At 33.0% G+C, this 24,777-nt stretch overlaps 1 long non-coding RNA gene across 1 annotated transcript; it reads left to right on the top strand.

Moving 5' to 3' along the window:
* Window positions 1–1,484: 1,484 nt before the first annotated feature.
* Window positions 1,485–8,425, top strand: LOC143057620 (uncharacterized). Its single transcript, XR_012972766.1, has 3 exons — window positions 1,485–1,794; window positions 6,832–7,014; window positions 8,094–8,425. It is a non-coding gene; the product is annotated as an uncharacterized LOC143057620 (long non-coding RNA).
* Window positions 8,426–24,777: the final 16,352 nt, after the last annotated feature.

The raw sequence follows: 24,777 nt of genomic DNA, 5'->3' as shown, positions 1-24,777 counted from the left end.
TAGTCCGAGATTGCTCAACGTGATTGTAATTTAATATAGAGAAAATTAACTCTGTTTTTGATGAATTTTACTTTGTTTTTTTATTTTTATTTTTCCATACTTAATTCTTCATTGCAAATAATCCCGATACACTCTATGTTAGTTATTTTTGGATCTACGGGCGGTATGGATATGAAAATACATACTATCAGACAGAAACATGGCCTATAAAACTTGAAAAAAAACCAATCTTGATGTTCATATAAACCCACATGAAAGTATCTATTTTTCGTATATCTAAAACTCAATTTGATTGTGCACAAACTTTCATATTTAAGAATTCCCCATGGCCAAAATGCGAAACTAAACTTCTTACTGGGCTTAAAGATTTGTTCAGAACGGACGGATTTTCTCCATGTTTTACGATAAATTAGTTCTACGGTTGAATGTCTTAACTTAAGTGTTTTTATGAATATCAGTCCGGGTACTTACAACTAAATAATATTTTTTCCTTGACTTTAATACAAGCTACAAATTCTTAAATCTGTGATTTTATAACTTGGTGAATTTTCACATGTTATACCCGGGACTATTACATAAAAATGTATATTGTACATTAGTTAAAACATATATATTTATTTATAGTGGATTGGGAAACAAGTTTTGCACTTTATATATAGTAATCCCTTTCCACTTTGCCGATGCGAGTGCTGCCTTGTAGCGGTATTAACCTGCTCTTTTTCAAAATCTACAAGGGTGTCTTGAACGTGCAAGAGAAATAGCTCTCTCTCTTAACACGGGTCAGCCATGTATCGTCCCCTTCCGACGGATTATCATCGTTTTCTCAAGATCATACTCGCAAAAGGTGTCAAGGGAGAACCGAAAATTCAGTCCCTGAAATTTTTATCCCGGAACGTGAAACGAACCAGGAACCTTTGTGTTAGTAGTCCGATGCACTGAATACTGCCCCACGGCTCTCATGTATTGTACATTGGTCCCAGGTTGAACAACATAACCTTTCCAATGCAGTCCTTATCCCTATCTTATTAACTTACTCTACCTGCCGATAAAGTCTCCACCAATACGTTTTGTAGAATTTTTCGTCGTCCTGATCATGTTTAATATATTTGCCACTGAACATTAACAAGTGACAGAGAATGCATTTTGATACTGGCTATGAAGTAGGTAAACAACTCTGATATCGCATATTAAATCGAAAAACTCGCTAGTTTAGCATATTATTATAGTTTTATAAAGCAAGCCGTGTGGTTAGTATTGACTCATTGGTTCCCCAATATATGTATTTTCTATTTGTTGAAATGAAAATAAATTAGATAAAAGATCGATTTCATGTTAAGAAGGTAACGATTTGATTCTGACAAATCACCATTGTAGTTTAACTTCTGATTTTACAAATAGTTATTCAGTAAGGAAGATGTCCTACGTGTTGTGGCTGCAGTTAAATTATAATGACATGTAAAAAAAAAATGCGTCAATTAAACATGGAACTGTTCACACTATTCATATCTATATTGTGTATTGCATGGTGCTCTTCAATTGAGAAACAGTTACTCATTGCTCAACGTGACAAAAATTTGGATGGACTCTATGGAGCGACTGACCCACTTGAGAATAAAAAGACTAGGTCTGCAATAGAATGCCATGCTAATTGTGTGTCTAATAAGGATTGTTTATCAAGCTTTTATAATTCTGAAAGAAAACGCTGTATTTTACATCGTGACTCGTTCACATACCCGAGTCAAACGTCACCGTCAACTACCGAAACAGGATGGACATTTTACCTCACTAAAGATGGTAAGTAAAATACATATTTCGGCAAGTTGTTTTATATTCATTCAATTTCAAGATATCTTAAAAAAAATAATAAGATATATAAAAAAGTATATTAGATATCTAGTTTTCTTTTTGAGATATTTTATTTGATTTGAAGTTATAGCAAGTGTTCTCATATCTTTATAATATATCTTTTTTTTAATAACTAAATAAGATATGGTTTAAACAAATAGTAAATGAGATATCTTGTATAGTATATCCTATCTTTATAAGTATATAAGATATTGCACTTACTATATTAGATATATTTTTGACATTATCAGATATTTATGATTAATATATAAATGGCTAGCCATATTATCATATCTGTCACGTTATTCATATCTAAGTTTCTTTGTTTAATATCTCTAACTTTGCTTTAAAAGAAAAAGAAATGTATATTTACGTGAACCTTTGACACTTGAGTAGAAAAATATATTAATGTTAAGCTCAACATTTAAATCCGTTTGTTCATTTCTTTCACAATAAAATCACAATCAAAGACACGGACCTCTATCTTTTAAAGAGCTCTCAACTAGTGACAAGTTTTGCCTTAAATTCAACTGTCATGACTGTAGACAATCCAATATCAAGTATCAACACAAATGAATGAGTAGGGAAAATATGTGAAAAATACGACAGAAAAATTGTATTGCAAAGAATTCTAGAATGAAGGATGCTAAGTGTGTCTTCCCATTTTCAGACAGTACTAGTGCTTCTTTCTTACTGTCATGGTTTAAATGATACAGTCATGTTTGACATTTCAGTTTGTTCAACGTATAATGGTTTTGGCTTTCCAAACTTCCTGTTGCATAACTGAAATCTGTATTATCTATTTATATTTTAACCACATGACCAGGTTGATGGTTAAAAATCAAAATACAATTTACTAGTCTTGTTAAAATGAGGGGAAAAAAACGCATACCTCAGATTTTTTTTGGGTTGCCTTTAACATGTGCAAATGTATAACTTCGATACCACTAGTTAGTGTCAGGCTATCCGATCACCTTCAATTTTATCATTTTAATTGTAGTAATAGAGTGATGACAAAAACATATTAATTAATGACAAAACTATATCAAGTCCATACGAAACCATATCATGTTATAGCGAAATACCATTAAGTAATGACAATTCTATATTAAGTTATATCAAAACCATAGTATGTAGTATGTAAAGTAGAAAAACCACTGACCCTTTATATGTTGTCCCTGGTGTTATTTGATCAAATTTAAGGAAATCTTTTGGAAAATGATTTATATGAGGGTACACCATGGACACTATTTTCATTTACGATATTATTATATAGCTTTTACTTACTTTTAAGTTTTTTTCACTAGTTTTCGACATAGATTGTTGTTTTCTCTTGCATAACTTGCTTGCAGGTAACACTGCTGCTAGGAGAGAAACTATTGCAACTGCTGAAATCTTGAGAAAGATAACTGTTGCCTAACCAATTTGTCTTTTGGTTACACCAGTGACTTAAAAAAATGAGACTCTTCTTTTTGATGAAACCTTTATTACAAAACCAACATAAAACTCTCAAATCATTAAAAAATGTTAATTTGTCAAAATGCAATAACAGTGATAAATCCTAATAACAAATGATATGAATAATAGTCCTATTCTAGGGCTGAAAAGTATTATAGAAAAAATAAAAGTTAACTCTGACCACATCGAAGGTTTTCAGAAAACATCAAGGATGATTTTGTAACATTTCATACTGTAAACCGTATATAGTGTATCACAAAACATTCATATCTAACATATACAAGTGTAATTTTTACATATTTTCATACATGTACTTAGTGGAATATATAATTGTTTAACGCCGCCTCAATCAGGTCGTTAGCTTATTCGTTTAAGTTGTTTAACATTTTCTTTGCGGGGTCTTTTATAGGTGTGAATTTTACTCATTGTTGAAGGTCGTACGGTGACCTATTATACATGTAGTTGTTAATTTCTGTATCATTTTGGTCTTTTGCGAAGAGTTGTTCCATTGGCAACCATACCACCTCTTCTAATTTTTATATATATCATGGCTTTAACAGATGTGACGTTAAAAGAAGATAGAAACAAACAAGTAATTCAGATCCTTCCAAGTTTTACGCATTCCAACCAAAAGTTGTATAAATCATGGTCAGAAGCTGTATCCAGTTCATATGTGTATTAAATTAAAAGAGAGTGTGTAATTGCTAATGAGACAACTATCCACTAAAGATCGCAGAGCTTGGATGTAAGTAGTCAAGAGGTCACTATGGCCTTCAATATTCAGACAACATATAACCTATAGTAGGTTATAACAAGAGTGCACACGCCGAAATGTCTCGCCGTCTTTACTAACCATTGGTACTATGTAGATGGTCCTAAATATAAAGCTAGACTACAACTATCCCATTAACTTAACATGATCCAAGAAAATGAGGTCAAGGTCAGATAACTAAAAGAAAAATACATGTACAATCATTCAATACACTAAGTGTAGTTGACATATTACTTATAGTTGCTTATATATAAATAGACTAACCAAGAAAAATAAACATTGACTGATGAACCATGTAAATGGTGTCAATATAAAAAAGAAGATGGGGTATGATTGCCAATGAGACAACTATCCACAAAAGACCAAAATGACACAGACATTAACAACTATAGGTCACCGTACGGCCTTCAACAATGAGCAAAGCCCATACCGCATAGTCAGCTATAATTAATAGGCCCCGATAAGACAATGTAAAACAATTCAAACGAGAAAACTAACGGCCTTATTTATGTAAAAAAATGAACAAAAAACAAATATTTAACACATAAACAAACGACAACCACTGAATTACAGGCTCCTGACTTGGGACAGACACATACATAAATAATGCGGCGGGGTTAAACATGTTAGCGGGATCCCAACCCTCCCCTAACCTGGGACAGTGGTATAACAGTAAAACATAAGAACGAACTATAAAAATCAGTTGAAAAAGGCTTAACTCATCAGATGGACAAAAATACAAGTGGACGTGGCTGGGTACTTATACATCCCGACACAAAAAAAACGCAATGAATAGATCTGAGAGTACTCGCAGTTATCTGACAGCTAGTTCAAAGCCACTAACAACTAATAAAAAAATCATGCATCTAAGACTAAACTATCAATCCGTACACATCCAACAGCCAATGGATTTAGTGTAAAGACGTCATAAACAGCCAGAAAAAAACATGACCTTGTGCAATGCCAAGTTACAGGTATCGACAGATTGTAGATCCATGAATATGTATATGTATATAACATACTAGTAATATTTAGTTAGCTTTTAATTTACTGATAACAAAATCAATATTTATACCAATAAAAACGATATTCAATGATATTATTACAGTATTGAATAGGTCGGTCATATGAACCATGCCAGACAGACTTGTATACCTAATAATCAATCTATGCATTAAATATAGTTCACCTATTGCTTTTAGTATTTAAGAAAAAAATATAATCATGAAAACTTAACATGGACTAATGAAACACCAAAATAAGGTCATGGTCAGATAATACCTTTCAGACAGATATACACAGCTTACACTCCTCCAATACAACACATATAGTTGACCTTTTGCTTCCAGTTTAAGAAAAACAGACCAAAACACTTAACTTTACACTAAGCAATGAACCGTGAAAATGAGATCAAGGTCAAATAAAACCTGCGAGACTGTAGTGACATGTACATAATAAAATATATCCATACACTGGGTCGATGCCACTGCTGGTGGAGTTTTAATTCCCCGAGGGTATCACCAGCCCAGTAGTCAGCACTTCTGTGCTGACATGAATTATCATTGATATTGTCATATTTTTTAATTAAATGTTTACAAAACTTTTGAATTTTTTGAAATGCTAAGGGCTTTTTTTACCTGAGGAATAGATTACCTTAACTGTATTTGGCAAAACTTTGATGAATTTTGGTCCTTATTTTTCTTCAACTTTGTAATTTATTTTGGCCTTTTCACTTTTTTTGGATTCGAGCGTCACTGATGAGTCTTTTGTAGACGAAACACGCGTCTGGCGAAAATACAAAATTTAATCCTGGTATTTATGATGAGTTTATTTCCATACACCAAATATAATAGACCCCTACTATAGTCGTCATATTACCCATAATAAGAGAGAAATTAATATTACAAAAAATGTTAACTTTTTTTCAAGTAGTCACTGAACCATGAAAATGAGGTCAAGGTCAATGGAAATGTGGCAGACAGAAATTTCGTAACATAAGGCATCTATATACAAAGTATAAAGCATCCAGGTCTTCCACTTTCTAAAATATAAAGCATTTAAAAAGTTAGCTAACGGCGCCGCCGACGCCGCCACCGAATCACTATCCCTATGTCGAACTTTCTGCGACAAAAGTCACAGGCTCGACTATAAACCACATTATGAAGTTAAACGTGAATAGATTCAAGAAAGAAAACCAAAGGCCTGATGTGTGATAGAATAACAGAGGAAAGGCAAATATGAGAGACATCAACCAATGACATCCACTAAATACCAGCCGCCTCAGTTAGGACAGACAAATAACATAGAATGCAAAATAAACAATTTTCTAACGTGGAACAGTGGTGTAACAGAACAAGATAAGAACAAACTAAGATTAAAAATTTAAAATACATGTTGTTTACAAATATCAAAAGAAATAATTGGAATGTGCTGAGCTGATCAAATTGATCGACGAAATGACCTTTTAAAAAGCAACTAAAGAAAAACAAACGACGCAAATTATCAAGATAAGAGTGCTTGTAGTTACTAGATGTTATCCTATAATAAATATATGTTTACAATTGATCGCACCAAACAATTTGTAAACTCTCTGAATGTTAACGAATTTGTTCGATATCATATATTTATATATGCTATAATATTGAGGATGTTTTTGAAATGTTTTTAACCTAATTTGAATTTACGAAACATTTTGAAACATTAAGGGCATATGCCAATTGCAAACGGATTCATTCTAGATATTTACTCATTTTTAGGTAGTGGCCGGTGTCCTTCCGTCAATGGATTTATGTTTAACAGAAAACTAGATTTATGTTTCAATTTAAACGAACCGGTGACCATTAACTATCCTGTCATCAAACAGTTCTGTGCTGACATGAATGCTGAACTGGTGCGAATAGATTCAGCAGAAAAACAACAATTCATAGAATTTATCACAGGTATAAAAAAAAAATTATGATCTATGTTAATAATTACAGTCTATACACGGTCAATTTGAAAAAAAATGAAAAAATGAATATTTCATTACAATGATAAAAAATGTTTCTAGATATACAGTATTAACACGGATGGACGTACACATCGAGTAGACAAGCTTTTATTATTCAAGGCTATCAATAGGTATATCGATAAAAGAAGATCGTGAAAGAATAAGTATTGCGATTAGATCGCGAAAGATCTGGTATAGGATCCGGATAGTGAAGGATAGTGAATGAAATCTTGAAAAGACGCATGCAACGTCATTAAGTAATTGAAAAAACAAATATTGGAAAATAAAAACTATTCTTCTAAATAATAACTGTTCAAAAAATCCGAGAAAATCAAAGTTTAAAAGTACATCGTTTTTACAAGAGAGGCAAAAGATGCCAAAGGGACGTTCACCCTAACAAGTCGTAAATAAACTGACAACGCCATGGCTAAAATAGAAAAAAGACAAACATTAGTTTACTAAATACAATATAGAAAAATAAAGAAAGAGCAATACGAATCCCACCAAAAACTGGGGGTGCCCTAGAAGAGTAGGAAGATCCTGTCGTGTTGCTCATGATAATACAAACCTTGTTACCAAGTATAATTTGGTAGGTCACTTTTCATATGCAGGCGCTACAGGAAACGTTGCTACACAGAAATGAAAAGTTCACAATTGGGAGGCTAAAACCATCTCCTTCGTCATAAACTTTTGTTTTAAACAAGTCCTCATTTTGATTTCTAGATGTAAGTATGAGGCAGACTTAACTTATCAGTTGTATCCATTGTAACATTGAGCCGATTACACAAAGAATACATTATCATAAATCATTACTAATGCATAAGGCAAAACATGTTTTAGCTCCGGAATATTTGTCAAGTCTTATTTTATATGTTTCTGCAAACAAAAACACAATACGAGATGGGAGACGTTTTGGTTGCTCTATCTATCTTATTTGGTGCTCTGGCGTCTACAAATTTTGTTGCGAGCTTACTCAGTGATTGATATTTAGAGGCACTTAATCGGTGTTAATTTACGTTTATATTCCAGCAAATGACAAGACACTGAGAATATGTATCCAGGGTACAGATAAGTTAACTCCGAAAATTTGGACGTTTGATGACGGAACGCGGATGACATACTTCAACTGGGACGAGGAGAGGGGACAACCAGGAGGAAAAGGAGGGAATGTTGAAATGTATATTGGATACAAATGGCACGATTTAGCGGATGTTAAGAATGTTGGTTGCCTCCCAATTTGTGAAAGAAACAATGCAATTGTCAAAGTATAAAATTTCCAGACTTTATTTTCCTCAAATCCATATGCTAGTATTGTAATTTGCTTGACGTAATTTCTAGTGAAATAAAGAGTATATGTCATTTTGAAATGAAGATTAAGTCAAAAACATACAAAAGACTGAGAATCAGATATAAATATATATTGATAAGTGTCTTCTTGTTATGAGGGCAATTCAAAATTTTGTTTAAAAACCGGCATTTAGAACTAAGACGAAAGATACCAAATGATATTCATGTTCATATGTCAAAAACAAACTGACAATTCATTAGCAAAAAACAAATACAAACAGCAATATACAAAACACAACATTGAAAACTAAAAACTTAACAAACTCAATAACAATATCTTTATTCTCATAACCATTGACAAAACTGGAGGTGATAACGGGTGGACAGAGCTTGCTTCAGATAGCAATAAAATTGAGAATGGAAATGGGGAATGTGTCAAAGAGACAACAACCCGACCAAGGCGCAGAACACAGCCAAATGCCACCAGTGGGTCTTTAATGCAGCGAGAAACTCCCGCAATCGGAGGCGCTTTTCAGCTGGCCCCTAAACAAAAATTTTAATAGTTCAGTGATAATGGACGTCATACTTAACTCCGAAATATACACAAGAAACTAAAAATCATATAAGACTAACAAAGGCCAGAGGCTCCTGACTTGAGACAGGCGCAAAAATGTGGCGGGGTTAAACATGTTTTTGAGATCTTAAACCTTCCCCTATAACAATACACAGTTAGGAAAAAACTTAAAATTGACACTCATAGATTTTAACCACCATCTTTCCCTTCCTTCTAACAAATGAGACTTTATATTTGTGTAATGCCTGTGTATATTTAAGAAAAGAGAATCTTCCATCGATCTGATTTCCATTAGTTGTAATGGTGAAATATAATCCTGTGATTGTAGCCATTGCAACAATCTGCATTTATTTAATACAAAATATTGCAAAAAGGTGGGACGAAAATGTCACAAAAGTCCCTAAAATTTGGTCCGAAGGAAAATTTAAATCAATTAGTGTGTTGAAACCATAGACATTTTTCTATCAAGAGGTCCAACAAATAAAAATCGTCTGCATTTCTGCTCGTTTTTCCATAAAATTGAATTGAAAGATCGAGCGTCAAATCTTCGTTGAAAAATACTACCATCATTTCTGGACCTATAGGCGGTACGGATGTACAAATACGGACTATCAAACAGATAAATGGCCTCTAAAACAACCTTGGTGTTCATATAAAACCATTAAGGCTATTTTATTCGTCGACCATCTAAAAATCAATTTTACTACTTAATAACTTTTATATTATAAAAATTCACCATGACCAAAATGCGAAACTAAACTTCTAGGCCAGTGACAAAAGTCTTAATTATGAAATTTTAATCGTCAAAAATAGTATACGGCTATATCATATATCATTAGATTCGAAAATATGTGTTCTTTGGGATTCTTCTGGTCGCCAGAAGAAAATACGGTGCAGTTTTTTTCAGAAATCTTGATCAAAGGTCAAATGTCGTTTTTAAGGAAAAACAAAATTGAATATCTAACTCCAATTTAAATACTCTTTTTACAGTGGAATGATTGAAAACTTGAATCTCTTTTCTTCCTTATTTAATTGTTCATCAAAAAAGTGGAAACCCATCATTAAATGAGAATTCCGAACACACGTATGCGACATTACAAAAGGGGGTAGTTTTTTTAGTTTTAAATGATGTATTTTTTTCAAAACTTAACAAAATTTATAGAAAATTATGAAAAAATATGTATCTATTAATATAGACGCAACGTTAGATAACCATCTAGTATACCTCAATGAAAGTGAAAACTTACGTGTTGGCCAGGATGCTGAATTCGGTACATACAAAACAGACAACAAAAATTATTTCAAAACATACTTATAATTGAGTATTTACAATGTCACGACGATTTCTATGAAATTAATTTGTAGTAATAGGAATATAAATCATTTTAAGATAAACTAACAACTTTAAAAGTTATGTTTTATGATGGAACAGCCTTTTATTCGTTTAAAAAGGGAGAAAGTTTCGGTTATTCAATCCAAAACTAAGTGACGCAAGATAATATTTCTTTCTATGCAGGATAGTTTAACATAGCACTAAATATACGTAACTTTGATTAGTAATTCAGACCTCAAATTAGGAGATAACTGTATTGTATTTTAAGCTCTGACGGCATCAATTGGGGATTTGATGGTCGCAAATTAAGTTTACTGGCGACGCGTTAGCGGAGACAGTAAACGGGTATTTGCGACCATCAAATCCCCAATTGATGCCGTCGGAGCTTAAAATACAATATTGTTATCTCCATTCTAATGAAACTGACAGAAAACAACGTTAAAATATGTATTTAAAATATGTCATATGCCGTCTGCGCTTGCGCGTACGTCCCATAGCATCAATTGTCAATTGATGCCATGTAAGAAAGTGACGTTATCCAATCAAAATGAACGTTACAAACGTTGTTGCATTAGAATGACTTTTATAATGTGGGAACGTTATAACGATGTTCTGAGGTTTAGCAAATCTAGAATGTCAGTATTGGTCCATTGTGTTTAAAGAACACGACAAAATTCTTAAGCCACGCATCCTATAATAATATCGCGAATATAAATGTTAAACTTCGGATATTTAACGTGTTGTACATTGCAATAGAGTGGTGGTCAAACGTTTATTCCACTGCATGTTGATTTTGATAGCGATATCAACATTTGGTTGGTTGAAACTATCACACTTGACGTCGAACAAAACTTCATATTCCCCTCTGAGTATCATACTCCACTCTGAACGTCGGGATTGCTTTGTGCGACAATACCATTGGTTAATGTGTTTATATACAACATTTTGATAGGGTTTGTTTTCAAAATTATTTCAAATCTAAAAACAATTAGAAAAGAATAAATAATTACTAGTAATTAACTCTAAATCGGTACTGATTATCATTGTGTATGTTGTATTTAGTTAAAAAAAAACGGATAAGAAAACAGTTATATAAATTTTATATTCAGAAGTAAAAAAAGCATAGGCAGTGGAATAAAACATTCATTTCTTTGCTTCGTGAGATATGAGGATTTGTTCACCCTCGCAAAGTTATATTTCCTTCGGGCGATACCCTCGAGAAATAAGATTTTTCTTGGGTGAACAAATCTTCATATTTCCCTCAGGCACGGGAAATAAATGTATAGTGTACCACATATAGCGAGCTTTTATCCAATGGACATCAATTTCGAAACGTTTCGTCATTGCAAAATACAATTTGGCCATATCAATCTATAAATGGGGGTATAAAACAACTGAAATATCAGTGTAACTCTATGAGAAATGTAAAAAGAACCCTGTATTGAAAGAAACGTCTTGATGCTTGTTACTCAAAATTTATCTTAACAAAAGTAAAAAAAACACATCTCTGATCGACAGTATACACTAGCCCATTACTATAGTCTGTGGAATATTTCCGATTGTCGTGGTCGTTATGCCCTACAGTCTGGTCTGTATAATTAATTTGATATCTGCACTAGGGTTAGCATTTATATCGCACTGTTGGTGGTAAAACGCTTTCTTCTGTAAATGTTCTTGTAATTCAGAAAACAATTTGACACCCAGTAAAGGTTTGGACACTGGCTACGGTTACATGGAAATGTAACAATAATAAAAATATTATTGTTACATTGGAGACTAATTGCCGAAATGCATGGTTGGGTAAGGACCTGATTAATTACGAATTTAACAATAACTATTGAGGCTACGGTTACATTGCGTTATTGTTACATAAAAAACAGCAATGTACGATGGGACTAGTAATATGTACTAAATGATAAAAGTTGAAGACATTTATTTTATATTTACAATACATACAATTATAAATATAATTTCTTTATTTTTTTATTTACAATGACAGTTTCTACATATGTATCCAGTAAGTGGTTTTAACGCATGTTTAAGTCCTACACATTTTTGATGAACAAACTTACGTCCTCCATGGATACATGTATACAGAAGTTCCCAGTATTTAAGTTCACAGTTAGAAAACTTTGATTTTGATGTATATTTTTTTTTTCTAGAACTGCGTTTGTACAGCTGTGTGAGGTTTGTGTCTTGGTATTGTTTCAGTTTCGTTTCAATCGCATCCCAAGTTTTAAATTTTTCACCCTAAACATAATTGGTAATAGGAATCTCTTCATCCATTGTTAAAAGTATAATGACAGTAAAACGAGTATGTGTGCAGTTAAAAACTTTTAAAAAAGTGAAACCATTGAACTATATTTTTCGTCTTTGGAGTACTCAGTCCTAATCTGGAGTAGTATCTTTAAGAACATCAAAACCATAAATACGTAAAACTATTTACACACCATTTGTTGAATAATAATATTTATTATTTATCATTATTACCAGTATTATTTAGTACATATGAAAGAATTAAGCAATAAAACTATAGATTTAGGTTTAATTAATCTAGCGTGCGTACATTGCTGTTTTTCATGTAACAATAATTCTTATATAACCCAATGTAACCGTAGCCTCAATAATTATTGTTATATGTACATTCGTAGTTAATCGGTTACGTTCCTTATCCAACTTTCCATTCCGGCAATTAGACTCCAATGTAATAATTATAATATTTTTATTATTGTTACATTTCCATGTAACCGTAGCCAGTGCCAAAGGTTTATAGTGGCTGTATGACAAATTAGCGTTAAACAGCCTTTACTTAAATGTTCTGTTTTAGAGAATGAAATTCCTTGTCTTGGTTGTAGTTATTTTTTTACAATAGATGCAAGCATATGAAAGAAAGACGAAAGATACCAGAGGGACATTAAACGTCATAAGTCGATAATAAACTGACAACGCCATGGCAAAAATTTAAAAAAAACACCCACAGACAAATGATATTACACATAACACAACCTTTGAAAGCCGTGACTTCGATTTCTTGACTTGAGCCAGCTGCTATTTTATCTGTTTGTCTCAAAGACACATTAGAGGCAACAATAGTTTACCGATCTTTATGTTCTTAAACAAAAGCTAGGGGAATTCCAAAAAAATCGGTTGTTTCAACAACATGTAACCCGTTTCATGCGAATCAAAGTATCAATATGTCAAAAACAGGAATAGAACACAAATTAATTGCAAATTTTAGGATCTGAAAAATCATAAACCGCAAAAAGATGTTGCTAGTGAGTTGTATGACGACAGAGCTTGAAGATAACACTAGAACGCACCCGCGAAAATCGCGGGCATTCAGAGCGTGGTTGGAAGTACATGTATGTTAATTGTTTTTCTACCTCTCCTCCTTTTTTTTTTAAACTCCCAAATTTTAGTTTTCTATTCAGGAAAGCCTAGTATCAAAATTCATAGGTACTTGGGGACAGGACAATTGTTTTTCTACCCCTTCTCCTTTTTTTCCCCAAATTTCTGCTAAACCTTCTGGATGCACACGAGATAACCCCTGGTTGTCAGTATGTTTTGTGTTGATATTTGGTGGTTTATGTAGAGTTTTGTAGAATTTTGTTTGTCATGAATATCAATAATGTGGTCATTTTTATAAATTTCCTGTTTACAAAACTTTGATTTTTTAGTAAAACTAAGGATTTTCTTATCCCAGGCATAGATTACCTAAGCCGTATTTGGCACAACCTTTTGGAGTTTTGGATGCTCAATGCTCTACAACTTTGTACTTGTGTGGCTTTATAAACATTTTGATATGAGCGTCACTGATGAGTCTTATATAGACGACATGCGCGTCCGGCGTACTAAATTATAATCCTGGTACCTTTAATAACTATTTAAACCACTGGGTCGATGCCACTGCTGGTAGACGTTTCGTCACCGAGGGTATTACCAGCCTAGTAGTCAACACTTCGGTGTAGACATGAATATCAATAATGTGGTCATTTTTATAAATTTCCTGTTTACAAAACTTTGAATTTTTCGAAAAACCAAGGATTTTCTTATCCCAGGCATAGATTACCTTAGCCGTATTTGGCACAACTTTTTTGAATTTTGGATGCTCAATGCTCTACAACTTTGTACTTGTTTTGCTTTATAAATATTTTAATATGAGCGTCACTGATGAGTCTTATGTAGACGAAACGCGCGTCTGGCGTACTAAATTATAATCCTGGTACCTTTGATAATTATTAAGTCGTTCTTCGACTTTTACTATGCCGTTTTGATATTATTGTCGATTAAAATGTTTGAATATGCCTTTGAAACCTGCGGCTTGTTTTAAAGTAGTTGGGGGTACACTCCTGTGCATGAAATATGTATTGACTCAACATGCACGAGCGTAAGGTATCATTTGAGATATGTGCACATTATACGATGCACAGAGGAGTGTAGTACATTCATACATGGAGAAATTGACAATTGGAAAGTTAGAATCGCCCTTCAAAGTTTGTCATAGAATTTTGTTTGTAGTCGTCAATCTGTCTCAATATTAAAGAAAAGGTCAAGATATGAATCTAAAATTCTAGTTTCTGTAGTATCCTTTATCACAAGCTAACTTGGAAAGTAAGTACTGACTGACTGATGTGTGGATAAAAGAGAGACAGGAAATCTTCAATATATATCTGAGTTTGAAATCAAAGAACTAAGAAAATGTTTTTCTTTAGGTCTTTGAAAGGGTTCTGCATTTCAAATTGCAGCGTGAACTGTAAATGCCACTATGTTATGTAAACTTATGCATAATTCGTATCCACTTTTATTATAAACAATTTTCAAGCGAATAGAATGAATCATGATAGATGTACATCAATGAATGAACTAAAGTCACAATCATCCGCGCAATTTCGAGTAAATTTCATCATTACATCAGTCAACTGTGTTAGAATACCTCGATTTACTGTAAGTGGTAAAAACAAAACAAGTATTCCACTTCCGCGTTTAAGAAAATAACACTTTTTTAAGGGATTAGACTGAATGTTTACTTCTTTGAAAAGTTAAAGCCAAGTTTCAACGGACTTTCTAGTTTTGTTATCTTTTGGGGATTTTGTCGGATCCATATTTCTCAAAGAAACAACTGAATAACTTATTTTCCATCGTATATTACGGACACCCAAATAATACAACAAAACAATCAAACATCAACAAAAACAAGTAATCATGAGGTCCAAAATATTACAGGAAAACTATGTCTTCAGCCCAATCATGGACGGGACACAACTATCCGGAATTTTTTAAAGTTATTATTTAATAGAAATTTTTGAAAGTTTAAAAAAAAACATATTCGTTTTAAACATTATTACCTCATAAAAACATTTGTACATGAAAAGAAAAATTGCAATTTTATTATCTTATAGTATCAAAGATATAATCCATTCATCAGCGCTTTATTGTATGATGTTGGAATCAGGTAAATTACAAAATGTCCCCGTAATTAACAGTAGTTTTTACCTTCATAATTTGTCATCAAAAGGCTTTTGGGATGATCTTTTTCACCTAATGCATAGAGTATCATGTCTGATGTTTAAATAAAACAAAAAAGAAAGATATTCGAGGACAGCTTTTTAATAAAAAGTCAAATTTACTGACTAAAAGCCTAAATAAAATAAAAAAAACTGCACCATGCGACTTTTTGATGACCAATCTTAAATTCAAGTAAAATTGTTTTTTTCCAGGATTGTGCCAATTTTTTGCCGTATAACATGAAGTGAAGTTAAACTCTTTTAATAATCGACTTTTGCCTATTCTGTCACCGCACTATTAAATTGATAATTGATAATTTAGTCTAAGATGCATGATTTTTGGTGGAAGAATACTTCAAGTCTTCTGAAGGCCTATGGTGCCGACTTTAAAATCATTGAGTCTCCGTACGCCGCATTCGTTTCTGTGTATTACAATTTCATAACAACTTCTGATTACTGACACCGAGTTGTACACATGATTAAGCATCTGAATCATTTAATTTGTAAATTAGGATTGAAAAACAATCACTATCGTAAATATGTACCTTTTTATTCATGTAAATTGGTAAATTTTTAATTAATTAAAAATACTTAATTCCATCTCGGATGCTTTCGACATTACTCGTTACCTTTCGACATTACTCGTTACCTGTTTGTACAAAATTTATCGTTTCGTAATTTAATCGCATTTGATTGGTTTATAGAAATACCTGTTCACTTCAGGTAAATTTTCATACAAATATTCCCTGGTCATTTCGAATTGTGTACTGGTCAATTCAACACGTTAAATTTATGGTTTGGTTTACTTCTATGTTGGTTAGTGCTCTATGCATTGTGGTGTCCGAGCTGATAGTTATTCGGTTGGTAGTTGACAGGATTGAATGTTCATTTTCTCCCAACCTGAATGATGCAGTTGTAATGCCGTACGATACACGAAAGGTTCAACGCATTAACTACAACTCATTACATAATACTGGTACTACTGGTGATCTGAATTCTTCGTCAGAAGAAGACATTCATAGTTCTGGGCTGTTTTCTCCATTAGGTTCTCCAGGGAAAGTGATAAGTTCAAGGCCGATTAGTTTGTTATCGTCAACATATTTTCCGGCAGAGGGCGACATGGATGAAGTCAAAGAAATAGTGTCCGGTGGTCTCGATTCATATGACGAAAAGGAAGACGAGAAGATAGAGGCGGAATTGGCTTTGGTTTTAAAAGAAAAGGAGCTGATTAAAAAGAAAATGCGTAGTCAAAATTTGAAGGAGCAGTTAAAGCGAGAGAAGGCGGAATTAGAAGAATTAAAGAAACATGACGAGGCGGTCGGTGGCATGGTTAAAGGGAAGAAAGGTGATAAAAAGGAGAAAGAAAAGAGGTCACAGAAAAAGAAAGATTCAGGTAAATCTTTAATAAAGCAAAACTTTGATATAAACGACTTAAGGTCCGACAAAAAATTATTAAAGGCTGTACATGAACAATTAAAGGAGTATCAGTTAATATCCGATTCAAGTCAAACTAGTAGTTTCAGTTCGGGAGACTCCGATAGTGAAAGTTCTGTTTTATCAAAAAAGAAAAGGAGAACTCGCAGTAAAAAACACAAACAAAAGTCAAAGAGTTCTGATATTATTTCTGAAAGTTCTCTTTCCGATAGCAAAGATTCAAGTTCCGAATCGGACAGTTATACAAGGAGCATAAAAAAGAAACACAGAAAGAACAAGAGAAAGTCGGGATTAGTGGTATCGTCTAGACAAAAAACAAAGTATCCACAGGACTGTCCGCAGTCAAAATTACAATTAGATTATGCAAACAAAAAAATAAAGTTTGAGGATTTGAAATTCCATCAATTTGTAGCGGGGGAGATGAAATAATTGTATCATGTAAAAGCGACAAAGAAAAGAATGGTCGATTAACTTTATTAAAGAAAATTTCGTATTATTATGAATTGTATGATTGGAAAGCTTTGTTACAGTTCTATGCTGCCTGGATACGTCGGGTTGAATCTGGTCAAAATAAGTGGTCTGATCATACTGCGGACATTGAGACTCCTTTATTGGCCAGTTCCGTCAGATCTAGACAGAATAGAACAGGTAATAAATCTTCTACCATTGTAAAAGCACCGTCTGTTTGGTTCTGCTCTGATTTTCAGAAAAAGAAATGTTCTTTTTCAAGTGCTCATGATAAGGTCATTAAGGGGGTCACAAGGCATGTGCAACATGTTTGTGCGTCTCGTCTATTGAAGGATAACAAGCAATTGCCACATGCTGAGTTAGATCTATCGTGTCCTCATCATGAGTCATGACTACATGGCAGTAAAATTGGGAGTGGAGGGAATTATTAGATTTCATCTCATCTACATGAACGTTACTTGTTTACTTGTAACCGGATGTTTTTTACTGTAGATATGTGTAGTACGCATGCGTGAATTTGGTATCGGGAGAACTCGCCCTGTTTATATGTTCGCCCTTGGTCTGTTCGTGCTGAGTTCTTTCGCCCGTATAGTAAGTTCGCCCTGTGTTCATTCTCTTTACTCTTATCAAGGACGTTTTATAATACGTCCTTGCATTTATTAAAAAATATTAATATTAAGGGTATCGTTAAAAAACTCTAAAACACGATTTAGTGAAAATCGTCTGTCTTATGGTGTTCCCAAGGTAAGACAATCGTGTTCAGCCAATCAAATTCTGTGTTTCTCATGATCAATAAATAAGCCAATCAAAAACGTTTTCTCTGAAGATTATTCTAACATGCTAGATTTTGAACTTGTGTTGTTTTCATCTAGTTGTTTAAAAATCGTGAACATGGCATGTGAATTTTCTCCTGCAAGCAGGTTCTAACACAGCTTATGGATAAAAGCATGGCTGATTGACAAAATTCAATGATGCAGTACTACCATAAAGATAATAAATAGTATTCTTTTTCACTAAATTATTGACATAATACTTGTTTAACATATTTTATTTTTGTATTCAATTAAATCATTTAAAGGACAATGTACTATTCTTTTTTCACAAAGACCAACAAACAGGTTGGAACCCCCCCCCCCCCCCCATTATGAGTGGTGTCCCTTAAATGATGGATTGTCCCTAAAACAAGGTGTTATTTACTGTTGAAGAAAAAAAGAAAGAACATTTTTAAGATTTTTGACTCAAAAGTGGGAAAATTCAACTTTTCTAAATGAGGGGTCAAATAAATAAAGGAATATATAAGTTTAGAAACATCACAAAATTCTTTTGACATTTTTGACCATTTAATACTTGATAGATGAATAGTTCTTGGGGAAAAGTTTCATCAAATATTATGAATATAAAGGTGCTCATTTTTTACAGTGGGTTGTAATGTTCTTTCAATGAGGGTTACCCCTCATTTGGAGTGTTGTTCCCAACCTGTGAAAGGTCCATCTTTGTGCATAATTCAAAATTAGAAATTTCAACAAGCATCTAATATTCTTACACAAGAAAATAAACCCTGGCCTGCTAGCTACATGTTCATCTTTTCTACTGATTCAATAACTAGAATCATGCAAACAGACTAAAGAAAAAGGCATGTAAGCTCATCATACAAATATGACACTTTTTCTAGACAATCCAGATCGAGCAAAATACTTCGCTAAAAATTGTAATCTCTAAAATTGTTGCCTCGCACTGAAAACTCCCATGGAAACTTTCAAAAGTTGGCGGGTATGTAACAAGTCTTACTATTTTTATGCCCCATTTATGGCCATTATGTTTTCTGGTCTGTCCATCCGTCCTGCTTCAAGTTAAAGTTTATGGTCAAGTTAGTTTTTGATGAAGTCGAAATCCAATCAACTTGAAACTTAGTTCCTTATAATATGATCTTTCTAATTTTACTGCCAAATTAAAGATTTTACCTTATTTTCACAGTCCACTGAACATAGAAAATGATTTTTCGGAAGGGAAACCCATGTACTTATGACACATTCTTGTTTGATTATTATTTGTTAGTGGCTTTGAACTAGTTGTCAGTTAACTGCGAGTACTATCAGATTTGTTCCTAGTGTTTTTTTGTTGTTGGGATGGACAATTACCCGGCCGTTTCCACTTGTATTTTTGTCCATCTGATGAGTTAACCCTTTTTCAAGTGATTTTTATAGTTCGTTTTTATGCTATACTGTTATAACACTGTCCCAGGTTAGGGAGAGGGTTGAGATCCCGGTAACATGTTTAACATCGCCACATTCCGTGTGTGTATGTGCCTGTCCTAAGTCAGGAGCCTGTAATTCAGTGGTTGTCTTTTGTTTATGTTTTCTCGTTTGAATTGTTTTACATTGATTTCGGTGCCTTTTATAGCTGACTATGCGATATGGACTTTGCTCATTGTTGAAGGCCGTACGATGACCTATAGATGTTAATTTCTGTGTAATTTTGGTCTCTAGTGGAGAGTTGTCTCATTGGTAATCATACTACATCTTTTTTTATATTCAAACTGTGTATTGCTACCTCACATGTGGCACCCATCGTGTTGGTCATATAGGAATAAACCCAGAATTAAGTCTTATTTGGTAGTTCGTATTCGCGGTTAACTGGACAACATATCTGTCATCTGTGGAACATATATTCCATAACAGTCTACCAATTTCTGATGGCGTCCATTTAATTCGGAGGGATGATTTCAGCATCATATGGGGTTCGTGTTGTTTATTCTTTAGTTTTCTATGTTGTGTCATGTGTACTATTGTTTGTTTGTCTTTTTTATTTTTAGACATGGCCTTGTCAGGTTATTTTCGATTTATGACTTTGACTGTCCCTTTGGTATCTTTCGTCCCTCTTTTGAAACTATTGGCATAATAGCTTCCCTGAATCATCAACCCTCTACAAAAAAAAATAATTATTTGAAATGCAATTTCTGGAACAATTAACCAAGTGGGCACAATATACTCCACATTAGGCACTGTTGGAATATTGCTACATAGAAATTGAAAGTTCACAATTGGGAAGCTGAAATCATCTCCTCTGAAGTAAAGGTTTGTTTTTTAACCGACACTGATTGACAATTTCTAGATGACAAGATTGCAGACTTAAAAGTATGTGTTGGGTTTTTATTTCAAGTTTGATGGGATAGATACGTTCAACATAGACACTAAACTTTGAATTATTTAGTGAGAAAACGTCATTTCCCTTTTCTCCATCCTCTTTCAAGTTAATCTCATAAGACAGAAGATGGAATAAATTATCTTCAAACACTATCAAGTCTAATATCATTTTTAAAAGTACTCGATTTCAAGCTAATGATTAAAGTAAAAAAAAACCCACATCTTTCACCGATATGTAGCAGTTTGAAGTCGCTGAACATTTTATGTTAGCAACGTCCTTACCTCCCTGTAACTGTATCGTATGCCCTTTACAACTATACAGAACTTGCCAGCGGACTTTATCATTGAACTTTTTTTATAAACGTTCATTCGTAAAATAGTTGAATGTGCTTTAATTGATTTATCGATATAAGAAAATGTGGTATGAGTGCCAATGAGACAACTCTCCATCCAAGTCACAATTTTTACAAGTAAAACAATTATAGTGCGACTCACACCGAAAAGCAGGCTACAATGGCCCTCAAAATGGATAGTGTAAAAGCTTTCAAAGAAGGAAATCAACGGTATAATCTATATAAAAACGAGAAACACTTTTGAACCACACTAACAAACGACAACCACTGAACATTGGGTTCCCGACTTAGGACAGGTGTAAACAAATGCAGCGGGTTTAAATGTGTTAAAAGGCGCCGACATTCACCGAAACTAACATAATAATGTTACATCACAACATAGAAAGGCACTATAAAATATCAATTGAAAGTTTGGATTCAACTAAAACATTTTAATCTACCGCTTGTTTCCTGTATTAAAAATTAATACACGTCACAAAAACATAACCAATTATTTTACATACATGCCCACTTAGATGTTCATACTTGTTGGGCATGGTATACTTGTAGAACACTGATTACAAATAGGATAGCATATTTATGTTTGTTTCTTTACTTTTTAGTTGATCTAATGAAATCTCTGACTTGAAAAAAAGTTAGATTAATGAATTGTAATAAAAATAAGCAAAACACATCAAAATATTATTTTCCTATTACTGGTTATCATGAATACTATCGAACGTTGACAAAATAAAAGCAAAGAGCAATACTAGTCATTCAACGTGAACATAAGTAGTGCTGTTAAAAAAATATATAAAATATAAAAAATATTTATGGGCACAACAATTTATCAAACTAGTATTGCTCTTTGCTTTTCTTTTGTCAACGTTCGATAGTATTTTTATCCGTACAAATCACAGAAATAATGGTCAAATAGAGGACTTTTTTATGCCCCACCTACGATAGTAGAGGGGCATTATGTTTTCTGGTCTGTACGTCCGTTCGTCTGTTCGTCCGTCCGTGCGTTCGTTCGTCCGTTCGTCCCACTTCAGGTTAAAGTTTTTGGTCAAGGTAGTTTTTGATGAAGTTGAAGTCCAATCAACTTTAAACTTAGTACACATGTTCCTCATGCTATGATCTTTCTAATTTAAATGCCAAATTAAAGTTTTGACCCCAATTTCACGGTCCACTGAACATAGAAAATAATAGTGCGAAGTTCAGGTTAAAATTTTTGGTCAAGGTAGTTTTTGATGAAGTTAAAGTCCAATCAACTTGAAACTTAGTACACATGTTCCCTATGATATTATCTTTCTAATTTAAATGCCAAATTAAAGTTTTGACCCAAATTTCACGGTCCACTGAACATGGAAAATGATAGTGCGAGTGGGGCATCCTTGTACTATGGACACATTCTTGTTTATATATACTTCAGACTAACCACAGAGTTTGTAATTGTTGATGGAATATATTCAAATTTGAGTTATCTCCGATTTCGCAGGAGAAAACACATAAACCTAAAAATACTTAATGAAAATACAAGATATTGTCCATCGCCAATTAGAAATGCATCATAAGTATGACTATAGCTCGGACATATAGAAAAGTTTAACGTATTTAAAATGTCCAGACTTATCTATTGAGATAGGTATTTGATAAGATTACATTATTTGTTATATCAGTGAAAAGCATTTCAATTTGTCGTTGAAGGAATTGAGCTGCAAAAAATATTATGGTTTTGTAAACTTGGATTTGTTTAGTTGATATTGCTCCTTGTAAATGACTCACACAATATAATGATTTAAACCACGTTTCAGAGAAGCATTAAATTCGAGCTACAGTTTCTTTAAAACAATGAGCATAACGCACAAAGCAGAAAGTGGAGTTTGGAGGCATCGTTTCCTTTTTAGGCGAAACTGAATTATGATTGCAGATAGCATTGCGTCTTTTTTATTCATTAATATTACATTTGATGTAGCATTCTACTATTTTCATCGGATATTACGATCACGTGTTTCAAAGAATATTTTTACGTATCCGTAGCCCTGTTTCTTTTATTACGTATATATAGACGCTATGTATCTTTTTTTATATGTATATTGGTGTTCAGTATAAAAATGACGTCACACATAACTACCACAAAGTAAGTTCTGCAGCAGACAAAAAGAAAATTGTAAGTTTTTTCAAGAAATTAATGTTAAATGCAGACGCTAAGAATACAAGAAAGTTGATGTGACAAGCTATGAAGTTAATAAAAAAAAAAATATTGATATTGTCAATAACATGTTAAAATTACTTCAAAATACAAATTAAAAAAACACTGAAAGAACTGGAACACCATTTTCCTAATTCATTATCTACATATATAATATAAAAAATAAGGACTTTCACTCAGTCAATAGTTTATACATGAACCTGTTAGATGATATTAACACTCGGACTTTGTCCTCGGTCAATACTGTATAATATGAACAGGTTCATATACAACGTATTGACCGCGTCAAAAGTCCATAATTGACCCCATAATTGATAAATATTTCATCGTTGGCGTAAGGTTATGGACACTACCACAGGAGCAGTTGGGCTTTCAGTCGTCGTCGAAAACTTGTTCAGAGATTTTCTCTCTCGAAACTACGAATTTGATTTGAATTATACTTGGAGTGAAAAATCATATGGTTTCTAGAATAAAGTTTGTCTTTTTATTTCAGTATTTCGGTCAGTCATCACATATGACCCAAAATCAGTTACCACAGAAAGGATGGATATCAGACAGGATATCTAGGAAGCAACTTAAACAGTCGCACACCGACATTACTTTAGTCCTCTAGATATATTGCTGTAGTTTATTTCATATTCATTGATGATACCGTTGTCCATCCCAATGTTGCAACGCCTATGTTATAATGTTACAGTGAGAGTCGACTGGTTAACTACGTCTTTCAAATAGATTACATAATTCATAAAAAGAAATTCTAAACTGATCTTTATGAAAGGATTAAAATAGCATTGGCGAAATTTAAGAGAATAGCAAAGTATCAAAAAAGTATTAAAGAATGTTGGTGATTTTTTTAGCACTTTCGTAGAGAAAAAACAGATTTTTTTTTATTTTAAGAAATACTGATACAAAAAGGAGCAAAGCAGGAAATTGCGGTGCAATTATACCAGTCAATCGACCAGCATCCGCTTGGGTGAGGGCTTAAAATATAGTATATGCAGTTATAGAGTCTGTATGTATGTATAAAAATATCCTGTAAAGGGAGAGTTAATTGTCGTTTGAAAATATGGAAAAATTGACTTTTAATCTAATCAGTATTTTATGGTTCAGTGATGGCAAATAGATTCCGTATATATTAGATCGATAAAGTTTTCATGTAATTTTAAAAGTATTTGGATATAATAGTTTCACACTACAATCTACTAAGATCAGGACTTGTTCTTTAAATATGTCATTTATTCACATCAGTTTTGAGCCAAGACTTTTGTTATAAAGATTATACTTTTTATAGTCATCTAAATAGAAACAGATAAAAATAATGTTTCGTTCAGTATATGTGGTTCTATTTTATGTTTCGTTAAGTTTTTCAATGGAGATACGTTTTGCTAAACACAACAATGTTTTTGATGGAAGATATGAAGTTACT

Source organism: Mytilus galloprovincialis, chromosome 1 (genome assembly GCF_965363235.1).
Source record: "Mytilus galloprovincialis chromosome 1, xbMytGall1.hap1.1, whole genome shotgun sequence".
Lineage (NCBI taxonomy): Eukaryota > Metazoa > Mollusca > Bivalvia > Mytilida > Mytilidae > Mytilus > Mytilus galloprovincialis.
This window is presented reverse-complemented; position numbering and strand designations above follow the sequence as displayed.